This window comes from Crocodylus siamensis, chromosome 1 (assembly GCF_052110815.1).
Source record: "Crocodylus siamensis isolate JL-2025a chromosome 1, ASM5211081v1, whole genome shotgun sequence".
NCBI lineage: Eukaryota > Metazoa > Chordata > Crocodylia > Crocodylidae > Crocodylus > Crocodylus siamensis.
This window is the reverse complement of record NC_143395.1, coordinates 358178217-358196966: the sequence shown is the minus strand read 5'-3', so window position 1 is coordinate 358196966 and position 18750 is coordinate 358178217. Positions and strand designations below refer to the sequence as shown.

The 18750-nt window shown below is 42.5% G+C and overlaps 1 pseudogene; it reads right to left on the bottom strand.

Annotated features, from left to right (window-relative positions):
- Positions 1 to 666: 666 nt before the first annotated feature.
- LOC149874941 (uncharacterized) overlaps positions 667 to 18750 on the bottom strand; it is a 119156-nt pseudogene continuing 101072 nt past the window's right edge.

Below are 18750 nucleotides of genomic sequence, written 5' to 3'. Positions count from 1 at the left end.
TTTCTTTTATGTTTACCTGAAGTTTAAAACTAGTAGACAGCAGTACAGCAACAGAGATTTAATACATAACGTGTCTCTGTTGGTTAAAGCAAGCCACAGGATAAGCAGAATGCAAGGTGACAGAAGCCCTTGCAGTCATGTATTAGTTAAAAAAAATTAAGGAAAGGCAGGTAAAAGGGACATAACAGACCAAGAAGGATAGGTATCCCATGGCTTGCATAACTTAGGAATAGGACAATATCAGGTTAAAAATAAAATAATTAGGAAGGAAAACATAATGAGTGTTTAAAAATATTACTTTATATTATTATTAAAAATTATCAATCTTTCAAAAATTGTATTTACTATTAACTGTTTCTGTTGATTACCTGTGGTTTATATTGTCTCAGTTTAGTTAATTAAAATGCACAGTCAAGGTTATTTTCCTTTGGTTGTATTATTGCCATCCCTTCACTTTGTCCACCTTTTAAATCAATCTCCAGAATCAAAGCTTTGTGTAAAAAAAATTAGCTATGAAAATATCAACTAAATATAAACTAGAAAAGTGTAGGAGTCTTGTGTATTGCACATAGCTTGAAACAATAGCTCTGAAAGGTTTGTATTGTCCCATTTCTTCCAATGCATTGTTAGAAACTAATAAGTTGGGCTGACAGTATAAGGTCTGTTCTATTCCAGAAAGTTTTTCAAGAGAAGTCCTTTTCTGTTGACGAAAAGTTTGCAAGCATCCACACATAAAGTATCTGTAAGCCAATAAAACCATAGGTTTGTATCATTTAACTACTACTACCCCCACAAGTGATGTAAACCTTAAACTATCAGAAATCTACTGGGTGCATCTACATGTGCCTCTATGGCATTATTGTTACTGTGTGTAGTGGGGTGGCAGAATTCGCCTCTGCTATGCTTACTTGGTGGTCGAGCTGACACAGGGAAGGAAGCAACAAGGCTGTAAGGAATGCGAGCATGGCCCCTTTTAACTGGATGCCAGACAATGATGTCAGGGGTGTGCAAAACTTAAAAGAGGGATGCCAAGACTCTGGGGGAAAGGAGAATTCCCAGCCTCAGGGACTGGAGTATGGATCCCAGAAAAGGGGTTAAGGTGAGGGGTAGTATACTTACTGGTGCTGGTAAGGAGACACTGGTCAGGGAATGCTGGAGCAGTAGCCATGGTAGGGTCCTGTGGATGAAAACAGCTAGCAGGGGCTTTCCAGGATGCTGAAGGCTCCAGACTCTCCAGACCTGCAAAAAAAAAAAAAGAAAAAAAGAGAATGAAAGGAGTTGCTTCAGATGGGAGCCATAAGTGAGAGTCTAAGCTTATGGTATAAGAAGAGCCTTGGCCCAGGTGATAGGAACCCTGGCTGGAGTAAGATGGTACCTATGAGGGGCAGAAACCTTTGGGTAAGGTATTGAGCCAATAGCTGTCAGAAGTGGGAAAACTGTCCAGTGGGGTCACTGTCTCTTCAGGGGTGCTCTTCCTTGTTGTTCTTGCTCACATACTCCTGTTGTTGTTGAGGTGTAAGCACCTGGCTCCACCAGCCCCTACACCATGTCCATGTCCACCCTTTAATCTTAACAGCACTTGGGTCAGTCAATACATCTTTTAGTTAGGGCTTGTGAGAATCCTGATTGCCGTTGGGACCTAGCTGTTCAGTCAAAGACAATTATGAGTCTCCACGGCTTGTTTTTTGCTTTTACTAAACTTCCAATGGAGGTAGTGAACTAAAATAAAGACATGGCAGCACTCATCATAATATTAAACCAAAGCAGTCATACACCATGAGAGGTTGGTATCCTTCCCTCCCCCAGTCTTTCTCTTCTGGGATTCCCCCTTTCGAGGAGAGCTCTTTTGGCCTCACTTATAATGTCACAGAATTCCTTAGATATTATCTGGGTGATTGTATGCCACCAAATCCCTGGGCACACTCAGCCACTAGGTGATTCCTCCCTCCAGTGGGGTCACTGTCTCTTCAGGGGTGCCCTTCCCTGTTGTTCTTGCTCACAGCAGGAGGGAGGAATGCCCAGGGATTTGGTGGCATACAACCACCCAGATAATATCTAAGGAATTTCTGGGATCCAATACAAAACTAAAATATACAAATTCTTATTCACTGTTGTACCTCAGGAGGTTACACCTATTTTAGATCTGGCAGGTTGAGAGAAACTGAATCTAATTATGTGCTATAAACACAAGAAGACACAAAATTCATGCCTTGAGATGACCCTCTTGTTTGTCACAGCCCAAGTGTGCACAGTCTTTTAGGAAGAAACTAATTGCTCCAGAACAAATAAAAATCATGTCCTTATGGGAAGAAATACAAAATACTCACATAGAAAGAGGAAATAAGCCTAAGCACTCTGTAGCTAAATGACCTTTGAGCTATGTGCAGAAACATAGCTGCCAAAAGTGCCAGTCAGTCAGATCCCAGTATAAGGACTTAAATCTATCAAGCCTTGGAGGAAAAGCTTCCTACCAAAACCAAATCAGAAACTTGATCTGCTACTTCATCAGTCTCAGAAGAAAGTGAAACCTCCTTAAAGACACACAGAGACTTATTTAAAAAGTCGCAGGTAAGGGGATAGGAAAATAGGTGGTAGAGACTCACTTAAGAGTGATGCGCTAGTAAGCTCGTCTCCTTAGATGGGTGTTACTTGCTTTGTGTGTTAAATGACTTTTATAGCTATGGCTAGGGAAGATGTAGTGATAAGAATTATAATTTAGAGACAGTCTCTAAATTGACTCTAATTTAAAAGAGTTGGGAATGAGGAGATAGTTCCTCAGCTAGGTAGCAGCTGTTAGGAGTTACAAAAAGACAAGGAGACTGCAGGGGTTGCCCACTGTTCCACAGTAAAGGTTGTTTAGTTTTTCTCAGTCATCATATCCTTGTGTTTACTGAACCTAATGATCACTGCACTAGCCACAAATTTTGGCCTTTATTGGTCAAGGCCAAACTGATCAGGATGCCACCTACCCTTATCAGACCAGAATCCACCTCCTGATTTGGAAAACACCTTTTCTTGTCAGACCACATGAGGAAGCAGTAAGCAGAGCTGGCCTGAAAGAGAAGGAAGCTATGTATGTTCATGCCAGGAGCAAGAAGGAAGGACTGGATCTCTTCTCAGCTTGTGGAGAGAAGTTCAACCCTGGTTCTGCAGGAATAGAGATGTTTAAGAAGAGAAGACAAAGTATAAGCAGAAGGAAAACCAATGCTGGGCCAAGGCCAGAGATCTGTGAAACTGCCACAGTGATCCTGCAACAACAACAACACAACAACAAAAACAAAATATATCAGAACTACCTTACTGACCTCTGTGGAGTCCCTATCATTTTTGGAGGGGACTTAATCATCATTCACACCTTGATTAACTTGCAGGATACCTCATAGAAGCACCAAGGAAGGAACTACTGAGTTCCACATTGAGAAAAAGTAGAGGGAGGAGGAGAATAACCTTTTGGATAGGCAGTAGAGAGATGCTAAGGCAGACTTTAACTCTCCTTTTATATAGCCAGACACTATTCCAAATGCAGGACAGCCAAAGCCAAAGCCAGTCCCAGCAGAGGGAGCATTGGAAGGGAAGGGAAGACAACTCTGTTAAGTAATGCAGCTGTCCTTGCTTTCCCTCTACACATTACCTTCCTTTCAACATTCTCCTCCAATTCACTGGATTGGAAAACCATGCCCTTTCCCATGGGCATAGATCCAAAGGTATGTGGGGATTGCAAATATTGGCATATTTAACAGAACTTACTGGGAAGCTAAACCTAATGAATTAGAGAACCAAGCTCTCTGCTATATTGTGCCTGCCCCTTTTCAGTGGTACAGCAGTATTTATAGGCAGCAAACAGGGCTGGTGGTTTGGACATGTGATCAAGACTTCAGTATTCTGAGTATAAACACTGTATTTATTTTACCAGGGTACACTCTGTGAGCACTTTGCTGGACATAACAGGTTCTCTATGAAATGTTCTAATTGTTCTTTGGCCATGTTCAACATCTGCTTTCTCTGGGCATTGCTTACTAGGGTTGTGCCAAAGTGCACCATTCCATTTCACCTTGAGTTTTGATGGTTTGAAGGAACAGTGTTTCATCTTGAATTTCATTTTGAGTTGAAATAGTTTTTCCATTCCATTCCATCCCATCAAAAAAGAAAGGCTGTTTTGACACTGTTTCAAGTTTTGCTGGGGATGGGAAGTCTGTCCAGCTGGGCTGATTTTCCATCCCCAGTGCTACATCGCGCTGGGGGCGAGAGGCAGCCCAGTGGGGCTGCTTCCCAGTGCCTGCATTAGATCACACCAGGATCAGGAGGCCCCACTAGGATGCCTCCCGGACCCAGCACGATCTAGCATGGGGGACGGGGAAGCAGCCCCACTGGGATGCCTCCCAGCCCCAATGCAATCTAGCACAGGGGATGGATAAGCAGCCCCACTGGGCTGCCTCCTGGCCACAGTGCAATCTAGCACAGGCCACCAGGAAGCAGCCTGGTAGGGCTGCCTCCCACCCTCAACGCGATCTAGCATGGGGCACCAGGAAGCAGCCCAGATGGGCTGCCTCCCAGACCCTGCCAGAACTGGCACTGGGGATGGGAAGTCAGCCCAGCTGGACAGACTTCCCATCCCCAGCCTATGCTCAAAATTTTTCAACTTTTGAAATGTTTTGACCAGCTTTGTTTTGTTTCAAGGCTATTTTGATGGCCTTTGTTTTGTGCTGATTTTGCTGTTTTGACCCCAAAATTGGTCAAAACAGTGTCAGAAGGAAATGGCTGGTGAAATTTCACACAGCCCTATTGCTTACCCTCAGCAGTGAGATATTACCCCAAGTCCCAATACATTGTAATGACTTTTTTTGAATTTTTACTTTGTTTATTCTTGCCATGTCCCCAACCACAGTTCTACACCCCCCAAAACACGGGATGTGTAGTGCTCTATCAAACACATTGTGGCAGTATACTGTCATAGAGGAAGTTCACTTGAAAGGAGTCAGCCCCCAGAAACATCTCCCAGAACATCTTTATAGCAGACAATTTTAGGGAATCTTTACAGTCATCTTTTCCTTTGTGTTACCATAGCAAAACTAACTAGCTCCCTGTCTCTTTTATCAGTATCTTTGTTTGGGATGGCCTTGATGGCACCCTCAACAATAACAACAAGACTGACATTGATGAGGAAGGTTAAGAGAGCTTCCAGGAAGCTTCTGAGCTACTAAAATACACAGATGCATCTGAGCAATAGTGGAACAGGAGTGAGCTCTGGGAACAGAAAGAAAAATATGCTGAGAGAGAGACATAAGGAGAGATGTACATAAAGGAGTGCACTGGGACAATGAATTTACTGAAATACCAGATGAGATGCTGCAAAAAATAATCAGCCATCAGAAGTAACCTTGCTTTAGCCAATGGCAAACAGCCACTTACAAGGACCTTTATCTCTTGCTGCACTATCAGTCAAGGTACCACCACTCTCAAGAACGCTATTTAACACTGTTGGAAGGGAAAGGAAACCACATATTTACATATATTAGTCTTTAGGAATTCCCGCAAGACTTTTGCATATGCTTATGTTAGTAGTGTTTACATTTTTTTTCTCACTTCAGTTGTGTTGTCAGGTCGCCTGCTTGTAGCTTTGCTCGATCTGTCTGTTCATACTGAATTTAAACATTGCATTACTGTTTGTTGATACTTCAAATAAAATCTTTATTATTGCATACTGAATGCCATTCTGAGCATTAAAATATTCTGAGCTGCCTACATGTACAGATATATAATCAACCTGCTCCAGAAAAAGAAGTGTTGCCTTTGTAAGTAAATATTGATGTAATTCACAACAGAGCAATGAAGCATTCTCTCGAGGCTTCCGTCAGCTGAACATCATCATGGTGGGCACTGTTTCTGGATGCTTAAAAATCTGTAGGCAATCTCTCTTTCCTTCCATCTGCCATCCCACTGGCAAAGTTTCACCTTTAGCCTGGCAAATTTTGTGCAGCACCCAGCTGGTGGTAACAACTATGGGGATATTGCCTTGTCATGAGATATTTCCAGAACCTCTTCAAACACTCAAAAACCTTCTTAGCTGTCATTATGCATCTGCTTAAGAGGTAGACAAACTTCTCTTTATTGTTGCCCAATATATGGCTTCGTGAGTCAGGGGAGCAGAGGTTAGGTCATTTCCCTCAAAACAACCTTTGGCATTTCAGTGCTTCTATTGTGGAAGTGGCAGTAAGGGAAGAACGTCCTTCCTTGCAGCTTTTCTGCCAGGCCTACGTGCCTGAAAAATTGAGTATTATATATCTTTCTTGGCCAGAATGCCTTTTAACCACTTTGTGATTTACCAGGAGCTGCATCACTGGGAATGTACTTATTCCTATTGAAGTTTTCAGAAACTGGGAGCAAAGGCAGCAGCAGATAGGGATATGTGAGCAATCTCTGCTCTTTCTTCAGGAAACCTATTGCCTCAAGCCATTCACTTATTTCTTTTATATTACCCAAAGTCACAACTTTCTCAAGGGGATACTTTTGGATGGCCTTTCATGCTTCAGCTCCAAATATGAACCTTCCTACCCAAAACAATTTCCTGTGAGTGGTAAAAAATTGAACATGATTGCCATCCATTTCCTGACTGACAGAGGTAGTCTGCTTTTGTCAGAGTACTGAATTGTAAGGATAAACTCAACATACAGGTCCAGTAATGTTGCTTTTGGCATTCAAGAGTTGCCCAACCACTACTAAACACAACCACTACTAAACACCTGAATCACAGTCTTATCCCGCCATTCCATGTACAGCTGTACAGATTTCCATGAAATGCCTGCACTTGCTCACTATTTTCTGCAGCATCTCTTCATTCATTCATTCATTCATTCATTCATTTTGTGAACCTCTTCCACACACAATTCACACTGGTATTCCTATTCACAATCCTACTGTACAGCTGGTGCAAGTACAAAAGAATTGCACAGCCCATTAGAAAAATAGACTACATCTTTGGGGGGACCTCTTTGGCATCATCATCATGGAGAAGGAACACACACGGGGATCCTGGTTTTCTCTGATAAAAAAAATCCCCAATACTTGTATTAAAACACCAATCCAACATCCACATTTTTCCATGATCAAAATTAAAAAACACAATCTCCAGGGAACTAGCGGAACTCCCTTGGCTAAAAAGGAAAGCCTACAAAGGATGGAGCATGGGATTCACCTCCAAGGAGGATTATTCTGCGCTGGTCCGGTCCTGCAGGGAGCAAACCAGGAAAGCCAAGGCTGCAACTGAACTCCAACTAGCTTCAAGCATCAAGGACAACAAAAAGTCCTTTTTCAGATATGTGGGGAGCCGGAGGAAAAGCAAGGGCAATGTTGGACCCCTGCTAAACCAGATGGGGCAACTGACAACTGACGCCCAGGAAAAAGCCAAACTATTAAATAGGTACTTTGCGTCAGTCTTTCATCAGTCACACGGGATGCCCATGCCTGCTATGGGACAGGGAGATCCGGGTGATGGGGATCCCCTACCCTCCATAAATGCTGACCTCATGAAGGAACACTTTGAGAAGCTAGATACCTTCAAGTCAGCCGGCCCTGACAATCTGCACCCCAGGGTACTCAAGGAGCTTCCAAGGCGTCATAGCCCAACCCCTGGCACGGATCTTTCAAAACTCCTGGTGCTCTGGTGTAGTGCCCGAAGACTGGAAGAAGGCCAATGTGGTGCCGATCTTCAAGAAAGGGAGGAGAGTGGATCCGGCTAACCACAGGCCCATTAGCCTGACTTCTATCCTGCGGAAGTTCTTAGAAAAGTTTATTAAGGAGGCCATCCTTGATGGACTGGCCAAGGCTAACATCCTAAGGGATAGCCAGCATGGGTTTGTTGCGGGTAGGCCTTGTTTGACCAATCTCATTTCCTTCTATGACCAGGTGACCTATCACCTGGACGAGGGAGAAGAGATTGATGTCATATATCTTGACTTCAAAAAGCTTTTGATCTGGTATCCCATGATCACCTCTTGGCCAAACTGGCCAGTTGTGGCCTGGGCTCCACCACGATCCGCTGGCTGGGAAACTGGCTCTGTGGTCAGACCCAGAGGGTTGTAATTGATGGCAGTCACTCATCGTGGTGCCCACTGACCAGTGGGGTCCCTCAAGGCTCTGTCCTGGGACCCATCCTGTTCAACATTTTCATTAATGATGTGGACATTGGAGTCAGGCGTGGACTGGCCAAGTTCACCGATGACACCAAACTTTCGGGCAAAGCATCCACGCCAGAAGATAGGTGGGTGATCCAGGCTGACCTGGACAAGCTCAGCAAATGGGCAGATGAGAACCTGATGGTGTTTAACACCGAAAAATGCAAGGTTCTCCACCTTGGGAGGAAAAACCTGCAGCATCCTTATAGGCTCGGCAGTGCTACATTGGATAGCACTACAGAAGAAAGAGACTTGGGGGTCATCATTGACCACAAGATGAACATTGAGCCTGCAATGCGATGCTGCGGCTAGTAAAGTGACCAAAACTCTGGTTTTCATCCATAGATGCTTCTCGAGGAAATCCCGGGACGTCATTCTCCCCTTGTACTCGGCCTGGTGAGGCTGCAGCTGGAGTACTGCGTCCTGTTTTGGGCTCCACAATTCAAAAAGGATGTGAAGAAGCTTGAGAGAGTCCAGAGAAGAGCCACGCACATGATCAGAGGTCAGGAAAACAGGTCTTGATCAGAGGTCAGGAAAACAGATCTTATGATGACAGGCTGAGAGCCATGGGACTCTTTAGCCTGGAAAAGCGTAGTCTCAGGGATGATCTGATGGCCACCTATAAGTTTATCAGAGGTGAACACAAGGATTTGGGGGAACATTTGTTCACCAGAGCGCCCCAAGTGATGACGAGGTCGAACGGTCATAAACTCCTTCAAGACTGTTTCAGGCTGGAAATAAGGAAGAATTTCTTTACTGTCCAAGCCCCCAAGGTCTGGAACAGTCTGCCAGCGGAGGTGGTTCAAGCACCTACATTGAACACCTTCAAGAGTAAATTGGATGCTTATCTTGCTGGGATCCTATGACCCCAGCTGACTTCCTGCCCTTTGGGCAGGGGGCTGGACTCGATGATCTCCTGAGGTCCCCTCCAGCCCTAATGTCTATGAAATCTATGAAATCTATATCTTTAAATATTAGTGGCATTTCTTTTTTATCACAGAAAAATGTGGATTTTGGTTATGTTTTTTTATCTGAAAATTGGGGATTTTTTTTTTTTTTTATCAGAGAAAACCAGGGTCTCCGCACATGAAGGAACACGTATCTCCACCACTCCCACAATAACTATACTCCACAATAAAACCTTCAGAGATCCTGGATCTTACACCTACACCTCCAGAATTGTAATATATCTCATCCAGTTCACTAAATGTCCTGATGGAAAATATGTAGGAGAAACCAAACAACCATGTACCAGAATGAACTCACAGTGAAAATCTATCAAAGACAGAGATACCCAATTACCTGTGGATGCACATTTCTCACAAGAAAACACTTTCTCCCCAATCTATCAGTTCTAATTCTCAAAGGCAGTTTACAAAACACCTTTCACAGATCAGCCTACAAACTTCAACCTACTGGAAGTTTGCGGGGTTCCTCAGGGCTCGGTCCTCGGGCCCACACTGTTCAACATCTTCATCAGTGACTTGGATGAGGGTGTAAAAAGCACCCTTTCAAATTTGCTGATGACACTAAGATGTGGGGGGGATGTGGGCATGCTAGAAGGGAGGAATAGTCTGCAATTGGACCTAGGCAGGTTACAAGGGTAGGCGGATGAGAGTAGGATGGGATTCAACACAGACAAGTGCAAAGTGATGCACCTGGGAAAAACTGGCACCATACCTACAGGTGGGGGAACTCCCTTCTTGTTGGTACAGAGGTGAAAAAGGATCTTGGAGTCATCATTGACTCCAAGATGAACATGGGCCAGCAGTGTGGGGATGTAGTCAGGAAGGTCAACAGTACCTTGTCATGCATCCACAGATGCATCTTAGGCAGGTCCAAAGAGGTGATCCTCCACCTCTATGCAGCACTGGTCAGGCCACAGCTGGAGTACTGCATCCAGTTCTGGGCACTGCACTTCAAGAGGGATGTGGACATCATGGAGAGGGTCCAGAGGAGGGCCACTTGCATGATCAGGGGACAACAGGGAAGGCCTTCTGAAGAGAGGCTACGAGACCTGAACCTGTTCTGCCTCCACAAGCGAAGGCTGAGGGGGGATCTAGTGGCCTGTTACAAACTAGTCAGAGGGGACCAGCAGGCACTGGGGAAGTCCCTGTTCCCCCGAGCACTACCAGGAGTGACCAGGAATAATGGTCACATGCTGGCAGAGGGTAGATGTAGGCTAGATATCAGGAGGCGCTACTTCATGGTCAGGGCGGCTGCAATCTGGAACCAACTTCCAAGAGAAGTGGTGCTGGTTCCTACCTTGGGGGTCCTTAAGAGGAGGCTAGATGTACACCTTGCTGGGGTCGTTTGACCCCAATACTCTTTCCTGCCATGACAGGGGGTCAGACTAGATGATCTACTCAGGTCCCTTCTGACCCTAGAAACTATGAAGATATGAAACTATGGATACAAAAAATCATGGACTAAATATAGACATTGGATTTATAGAAAATTACAGCCTGCCTACCATTTGATAACCCAGGTAACCTCTCTGCAATTTACCAGCTACATTTTATCACTAGGTCACCATCCCTGCTCCACCCACCAACCTGTTTCTCACCCAATGTCTCTCACCCTGTCTAACCTTCACTTCCACACATTTGCATTTTCACTGACCTGCATTCTTGCATACTGGGTCCTGGCTTTTATCCCATCCAGGAACAGCATAAAACAACTGCAGACACTTCCTCTGCCTGAAGAAGGGTATTTGTACCTGAAAGCTTGCAAAGAAGTTTTTTTTTCCCCCAACTATTTTAGTTGGTCTAATGAAAGATACTAGATTTACCCAAAAAACCTTGTCTGAGAGACTCAAGGCTTTCAACAGAAACTCCACAAAAGATATTGAAAGAGATACTGGAGCTATAAAATATAGAACAAAGAAGAGAGTCCTTTAGCACCTAGAATTATGTGGCATGGTGCCTGCTTTACATAATACATAATGTCATGGTGCATTCTACCAGAAAGTACCAGAATAGCCACTGAAAAGCTGAGAAATGCTTCACTTTTGATCACCATATCTGCATACGGTGAGGACTTACAGAATTTCTGAGTTCTGCTGTAACACAATAAAATGTTTCCCATAAACTTTCTTTCATAAACATGGCCCAAAGGAGATAGGGGGTTTCACTGTTAATGTCATAGAGTCAGATTTTCAAATGTAATGTCATCTTTGACCTTTTTTACAGAGGGAAGTAGTTCAGATATCATGTAGGATGCTAATTTAAACCCATTAAGTTATATATGTATGTGGGTGTGTGCATGCATATAATTTAAATTTGATTGATTTTTTAAAATTTGAATTTAATTTAACTGAAAGCCAAATACTTTTATGTATATATGACTCCATGTACACAAACTTTCTTTAAAAAAGTGTTTTCTAGTTGCACAAAAATCCTAATACAGATATTATCATACCTGTATAATCCCTTGTGTAGATGCTTTGTCCATTAAAAGTGAGTTTTTATTCAGTTTAGCTTATGGCATTTTTGTGACTACAGAAGAATTTCAGCAAGTACAGGACCCATGTGTCTTCTTTCCTTCTAGTCCTGTGTTTTTGGGAAAGGAACTGCAAGGAAGATCCAGGAAGAAAGCAAACCCCTAACATATGCTGCAGAAGGAACTGAAGCAAGTATCAAGGAACACTGAACATGTCATAAGGCTGCTTTCTGTCATTTCTATACAGAATATTTCATTAGGAAAAAAATTGTATGTAACCCAGGAGCCACAAGCTCCAGCTTTCCCCTAACAACTTTATGTTTCCATATTGTGCTAATGGTACAGAAATCTGACACACAAAGATATGGGGATAATGGACAATAAATGGAATTTCAGATCAGAATAGTAGCAAAGGGAGTATTGCACTGATTTTATTTTCATATTAAATTCATTAGCACACTATCTTTTTATATTTTAATTTAATCTGAGATGCTGAAAAATTTTCAGTTGGCTGCACAAACATACTTCCAAACCCTGCCACAGAATTTAGATCCAATAGGCCATTGAGTATACAAATTCTGCCTATAGAGAATTACACTTTTAAGTTCTCCTACCTATACTAGAAAAATGTTGCATTGCTCTGCTTGCCAGTATCCTAGTGGAATTCCTTCTAGATAACTTACCCCTCACTTGCACCTTAACCACCAAGTTCACCCAAATTGATTTACATCTCAACTTACAAATTAATTATATCTCAAAATATAAAGTCACTGAAATATTCAGTATAAAATTGAAAACTTCTATTAGGGAGTGCCTAGCCAAATTCAATGTGATAATGGCTTCTTATTTATTGTTTGTTATACTATATTTTATTTCATGCTACACAGAAAGAACTACACAGTGGGTGCATCTACATGAGATGTGTTAATGTGCATTAACCTAAGTTAATGTGTATTATGGGCACATATCTACATCTACAAGCTCTTAATGTGAATTAACTTAGATGAATCACACCTAAATTGGATACCTGAAAATGCAGGTGTCAAATTTAGGCACAATTAGTTAATGTGCATTAACACATGTGTAGACATGACCCAGCATTAACTTTAGTGCTGGGTATGCCCTGCAACTAGCGGGCTGACCTGAGTCCAGCCCCACAGAACATCTAGGGGCTGTGGTACTGGGCACCTGCCCCAGGGCCCCCAATGGCCTCCATCTCTGGACTTTAAGACCCAAAATGTTGTATATAGATTTCCCCTTGTATATAGTTTCCCAACTGTAAGTGAGTTTTTTATTGTTGGTGATTGGGGAGGGTGCTGGACCGGCTCTATTGATTGGGAAGAGGGGTGTTGTGAGGGTAATCTCCCATATGTGTGTCCTGAGAGTGATGTTGGAGGTAGGCAGAAGATAGGCAGCAGGGCAGGTGGGCCAGAGTAGGGAGTGCAGGAGGAGGGGTTTTGGTGTAGCCTCCTACAATAAGTGCCCTGGGCCCTGCTAGTGAGTGCAAGGTTTTTCTGGGACCTGGGTGGAGTGTTGAGGGTGTTGAGATCAGCAGGACCAGCACCATCACTAGCAGAAGCACAGGGCATGGGTCATCCCTGGCAGGGGCTGGACTGAAGCAGCAGGGTTCTGGATATCACTGGCAGGGGCATGGACAGGGGCAGAGGGAGGGGAAGCCAGGGCATGTGATGGGAGGGTGGGCAAGGACTGAGCTGCCATGTGTTGCCCCTCTACTGGGCATGTGGTTCCTGGGAAGGGAAGAGGCTGGCCAGGGATCAGAGTTTCCAAGATGGATACCAAGTGCTGGCAGCCATGTGGCTAGAAGTTGAAGCTCCCTTCAATGGCTCCAGGGGTGCATGGTAGCACTGGAAGGACTTGGGACTACCTTTAGTACCAAGTCCCTGCACAAATAAACACCTGCTAAAAATTGCTTAATGCACATTAGCTTAATGTACATTCAATTTAGTCACACTTAAATGCACATGTAGACATGCCCAGTGATTTTTAATTTAGCTTAGTGGAACTACTGAAGAAAGGGAATATTTAAGAAATTATTCTTAAAAATATAATGAAAATATTTCATTTTCTAGTAGGTTAGTTTTAAACAGCCTATGTGACTCAACCTTGATTTGACAATGCTTTTTTAAAGCACTTTGAAGTGTTGAAATATACATTATCTATTATTTTTTTAGTAAAGGGAAGTATTATTTCATGTTTAACTTTGTTTTAATCTTAGCCTCTTGATAAAGTAACTGTGAGCTCTCTTCAGCTGCTTCCCCTTATTTGTCAGACTACTACACAGAGATGAAAAGTATATTAATTCTTGGCACCAACATTTTGTCTCTAAGGAACATCAGGATACCTTCTGTCCTGTAATTAAAGAGAATCTGCTCTTGAATCTGTTTATCCTAGATGGTGCCATCTTTTGACTAACAGTCCTGTGATGATGTATTTGTGAAATGCTTCATCAAAATAAGGTACTGTGATGATGCATTACTGAAAGGACTTGGGAATAGATTCAGTTTAAGCCTGACATAAAAGAGTGAGCAATGCTTATCCACGGCCACAAAGCTGTACTGATATTTTAATACTGTTCATAGGTTCATATACGTTTGGGTTGGAAGGGACCTCAGCAGATCATTGAGTCTGACCCCACCCTGCCATGGGCAGGAAAGAGTGCTGGGATTAGATGACCCCAGCCAGGTGCACGTCTAGCCTCCTTTTAAGGACCCCCAAGGCAGGGGAGAGCACCAGCATCCTTGGAAGCCCATTCCAGATTCTGAAAACAGAACTCTGAACAAGTTGAAGAATTCTATGGTATAATAGTTTAAAACAAAAGGGTATTCACCTTATTACAGGTAGTGTCGGTATTTTATGGTCTAGCACAAACAGGCTGGGAACTTCAAACAAGTCTATAAAATAAATACACAGAAAACCTTCTTAGAACTATATCAAGCCATTTCTTAGAGTGAAAGAGAAGAGAGGGTCTTAAGAACTTTTGGAAAGATAAATTGCTTTGGAGCATGAAGAATCAGCCCTTGTTCAGAACCAGAATGAGCTGAATTTTCTTCTATTTTGGAAAACATTCCTCTCTGTGGCCTCCCTTTCCCATAATTCAGTCTTCTCTTAGGCTCATGTGCTGCCTTTCCTTCACCTGTAACCTCTCTCCCAAGAGCACTGTAGATTACCTTTTCCTGTTGAAAAAAACCCCCATTATTAAATGTTGATTAATGCAGTGTTTTTGATGTAAAAAATTAAGACCATCATTCAAAGTAGCAATTAAGCACATGATTGGCTGTAAGCACATGCCTAAGTCAATAAACTTAAATGACATTATGTTTAAATGCATTCTTGAATTAAAGATAAACCAGCCCCAAACACAATTCATAAAGCTGCTTTCCCCTAATTATTTTTTTAAAAATCATAAACTATGACAATTAAAAAAAAATGACTTAAAATTAGGCTTAAAAAATGTACCTAAACAGAACCTTTTTGACAATCCTAGGTATGGATTTAGATGCCTAACTCTAGTTACTCACTGACACAAGCACCTTTTAGTAAGAAAGCAAGTTCCATAAAGCATTCATATCTGTATCTTTATATTCTTTGGTCAGCTAAAACTAATCATGTTACAAAATACCAATATTAGCCTGAATGCTTAAAGAATATGATTCTGAGCAAGAGGAAAGTCCATAAAACAGCTTCTGTTTACAAGAATAAAATCTTTCCGAATACATCACATTTTTTTCAGATTTCCCTTATAAACTGTACCTATATAGTTTACAGGCAGATTACACATATATATAGTCTACTAGCAAATGGACCCTTCCAATGCACTATATGTCTACAAAAGCAATTGCTTACCCAGGGAAAACTCATTACTGGCAAACAATCCCATTTTAAGATCTCTGAGGAGGTAAACTATCCACAAACAACACCTAGGTAATAGCTACCTATTTATCTGTTATACTGGAAACATGCTTTTTTTTTTCCAATCCACTTCCTAGCTGAGCATCATAGTTAGGTTAATTAGGAGTTAGACATGCTGCAAATTAAAATCTGACATCTGAAGTTGCTTTGAACTCTCAAATTCCCATGGACCAAGCAGGTTTGTTTATACCTCTCTCACTTTTCATTCCTCAAATGTCCTTTCAAAAAAGGTTAAGATTTTTCAGTTAGAATGTAGTATGAGTATATAATAGTCTCACAATATGATCAATTAAAATAGTATGTTTCATAGATTGGTGCTTAATCATTTTCCTATATTTGAATTCTTCTGGCTTTAGTTCTTCTTTAGTTATTTATATTTTGTAATTAGTTTCTCCTGTTCTGTCACCTTTAAATGGAACTTAAATGATGGTTGTCTGGACTGAATAAGCACGAGTGGAAAAACCCCCCTGAACATATCGTCTTTATTTGGGTGGGGGGGTATTATAAATTAAGCCGTTTCAGAGGATACAAAGAGCAGAGTTTTATTTCACCCGGTGGAGGTCCAAAGTATAGCTTGAGTGGTACATGACTCAAATGGAGTGATTTTATTACCCCTCTAAGGATATAAGTGGCCCCTTATAAGAACAGAATCACTCTTTGGAGTGATCTTTATTGTTCTAATAAGGTCACTTATGTGCCTAGAGGGAATAATACAATTGCTCTTACACTTCAGGGTGACGTTACATGTTACATTTAGACTATATTATGAGCACTTAAAACAAGAACATCTGCATGTTAAATCCTGCTAATGACTTCTAAGTGCCCTTTGAACATCTCAAAATTATACCACTTCAGGTGAGGGTTAACTTTGGGTTACACTACCTAGCTTGTGTTAGGGTAACTTCAATCTGCTCCACAGAGATAAAGTAAGCGATCTGCAGTCCTTCAGCACCCAAAGATGCACTACTCCTAACCATTACTCCCTGGATCAGGTACAGAGCCCAGATGTCCTGGTTCCTAGTCACACCCTGTTCACCAGTCCTCCAGGGGCAAGTTAGAGCTATGCAGGAAAGAAAAGGTATTAATTCTTAATGGGTGACTGCTCATAGCACATTCTAACTTTAACACCTATTTACATTTAATACATTTTATATGGCCTAGGTGTAACAAGTACCTTCACCCTTAGTCAGATAACTCATAGTTGGTCTCAAGCAGCACCTAGGTTATCCACTAGGTAAAATAGAATTCTGCCCAAGATTTATCACTACTATTTTAGTGGATCAACTGTACCTATTTTCTAGTAAATACAATTGAGTTGAAGTAGTATGGAGCTTTTTATTTCTTGGATAATCTTCATTTTTGTGGAAATGAAAACTGGAGCTAATCAAAGCCCAAGAAAACCTGAATTAATGTTACCTCTAATTGTGGGAAGAAACTCTGGATATATGTTATTTCAATGAAGTTAACAGGGATCTGCATGTGGTTTTCAACTTAGTAAGGATTGCCCATATAACACTGGTTCACACAGTCAGACCAACATGTTGTTAGCCATGTTACTACACGAAAGAAAAAAAAACCCCAACATACTGGCATATTGAAGTATAAGAACAACAATAAAAAAATAAATCCTGCTCAGATATGCAAAGAATTTTATAACAAATAACTTAAGCCTTTCCTGTTGTTTAACTGATGACTGTCTAATATGTAATGTACATAAAGGTTAGCCTAGTGATAAGAACACTTTAAGAGTAGGCAAGAGTCCTGTATTCTTGTTGTACTCATCTTAGAATTGGGAGACCAGGCTTTGTATTTTCATAGCGTGAGCCTAGGACCCAGGCAGCGCATTTACATGTGCAAATAATTCATAGACATCAGGGCTGGAAGGGAACTCAGGAGATCATCGAGTCCAGCCCCCTGCCCAAAGGGCAGGAAGTCAGCTGGGGTCATAGGATCCCAGCAAGATAAGCATCCAATTTACTCTTGAAGGTGTTCAATGTAGGTGCTTGAACCATCTCCGCTGGCAGACTGTTCCAGACCTTGGGGGCTAGGACAGTAAAGAAATTCTTTCTTATGTCCAGCCTGAATCGGTCTTGCAGGAGTTTATGACCGTTCGACCTAGTCATCCCTTGGGGCGTTCTGGTGAACAAACTTTCCTCCAGATCCTGGTGGTCACCCCTGATAAACTTATAGGTGGCCATCAGATCACCCCTGAGCCTACACTTTTCCAGGCTAAAGAGTCCCATGTTTCTCAGCCTATCATCGTAAGATCTGTTTTCCTGACCTCTGATCATGCACATGGCTCTCCTCTGGACTCGCTCAAGCTTCTCCACATCCTTTTTGAATTGTGGAGCCCAAAACTGGACGCTGTACTCCAGCTGTGGCCTCACCAAGGCCGAGTACAAGGGGAGAATGATGTCCCGGGATTTGCTCGAGAATCATCTATGGATGCAAGCCAGCGTTTTGGTCGCTTTGTTAACCGCAGATCGCATTACAGGCTCATGTTCATCTTGTGGTCAGTGATGACCTCCAAGTCTCTTTCTTCTGTAGTGCTATCCAACATAGCACTGCCGAGCCTATAAGGATGCTGCAGGTTTTTCCTCCCAAGATGGAGAACCTTGCATTTTTCGGTGTTAAACACCATCAGGTTCTCGTCCGCCCATTTGCTGAGCTCATCCAAGTCAGCCTGGATCACTCGCCTATCTTCTGGCGTGGATGCTTTGCCCCAAAGTTTGGTGTCATCGGCGAACTTGGCCAGTCCACGCCTGACTCAAATGTCCACATCGTTAATGAAGATGTTGAACAGTATGGGTCCCAGGACAGAGCCTTGAGGGACCCCACTGGTCACAGGGCACCACGATGAGTGACTGCCATCAATTACAACCTTCTGGGTCCGACCACAGAGCCAATTTCCCAGCCAGCGGATCGTGGTGGAGCCCAGGCCACAACTGGCCAGTTTGGCCAAAGGTGATCATGGGATACCAGATCAAAAGCTTTTTTGAAGTCAAGATATATGACATCAATCTCTTCTCCCTCTTCCAGGTGATAGGTCACCTGGTCATAGAAGGAAATGAAATTGGTCAAACAAGACCTACCCGCAACAAACCCGTGCTGGCTATCCCTTAGGATGTTAGCCTTGGCCAGTCCATCAAGGATGGCCTCCTTAATAAACTTTTCTAAGATCTTCCCCAAGGTAGAAGTCAGGCTAATG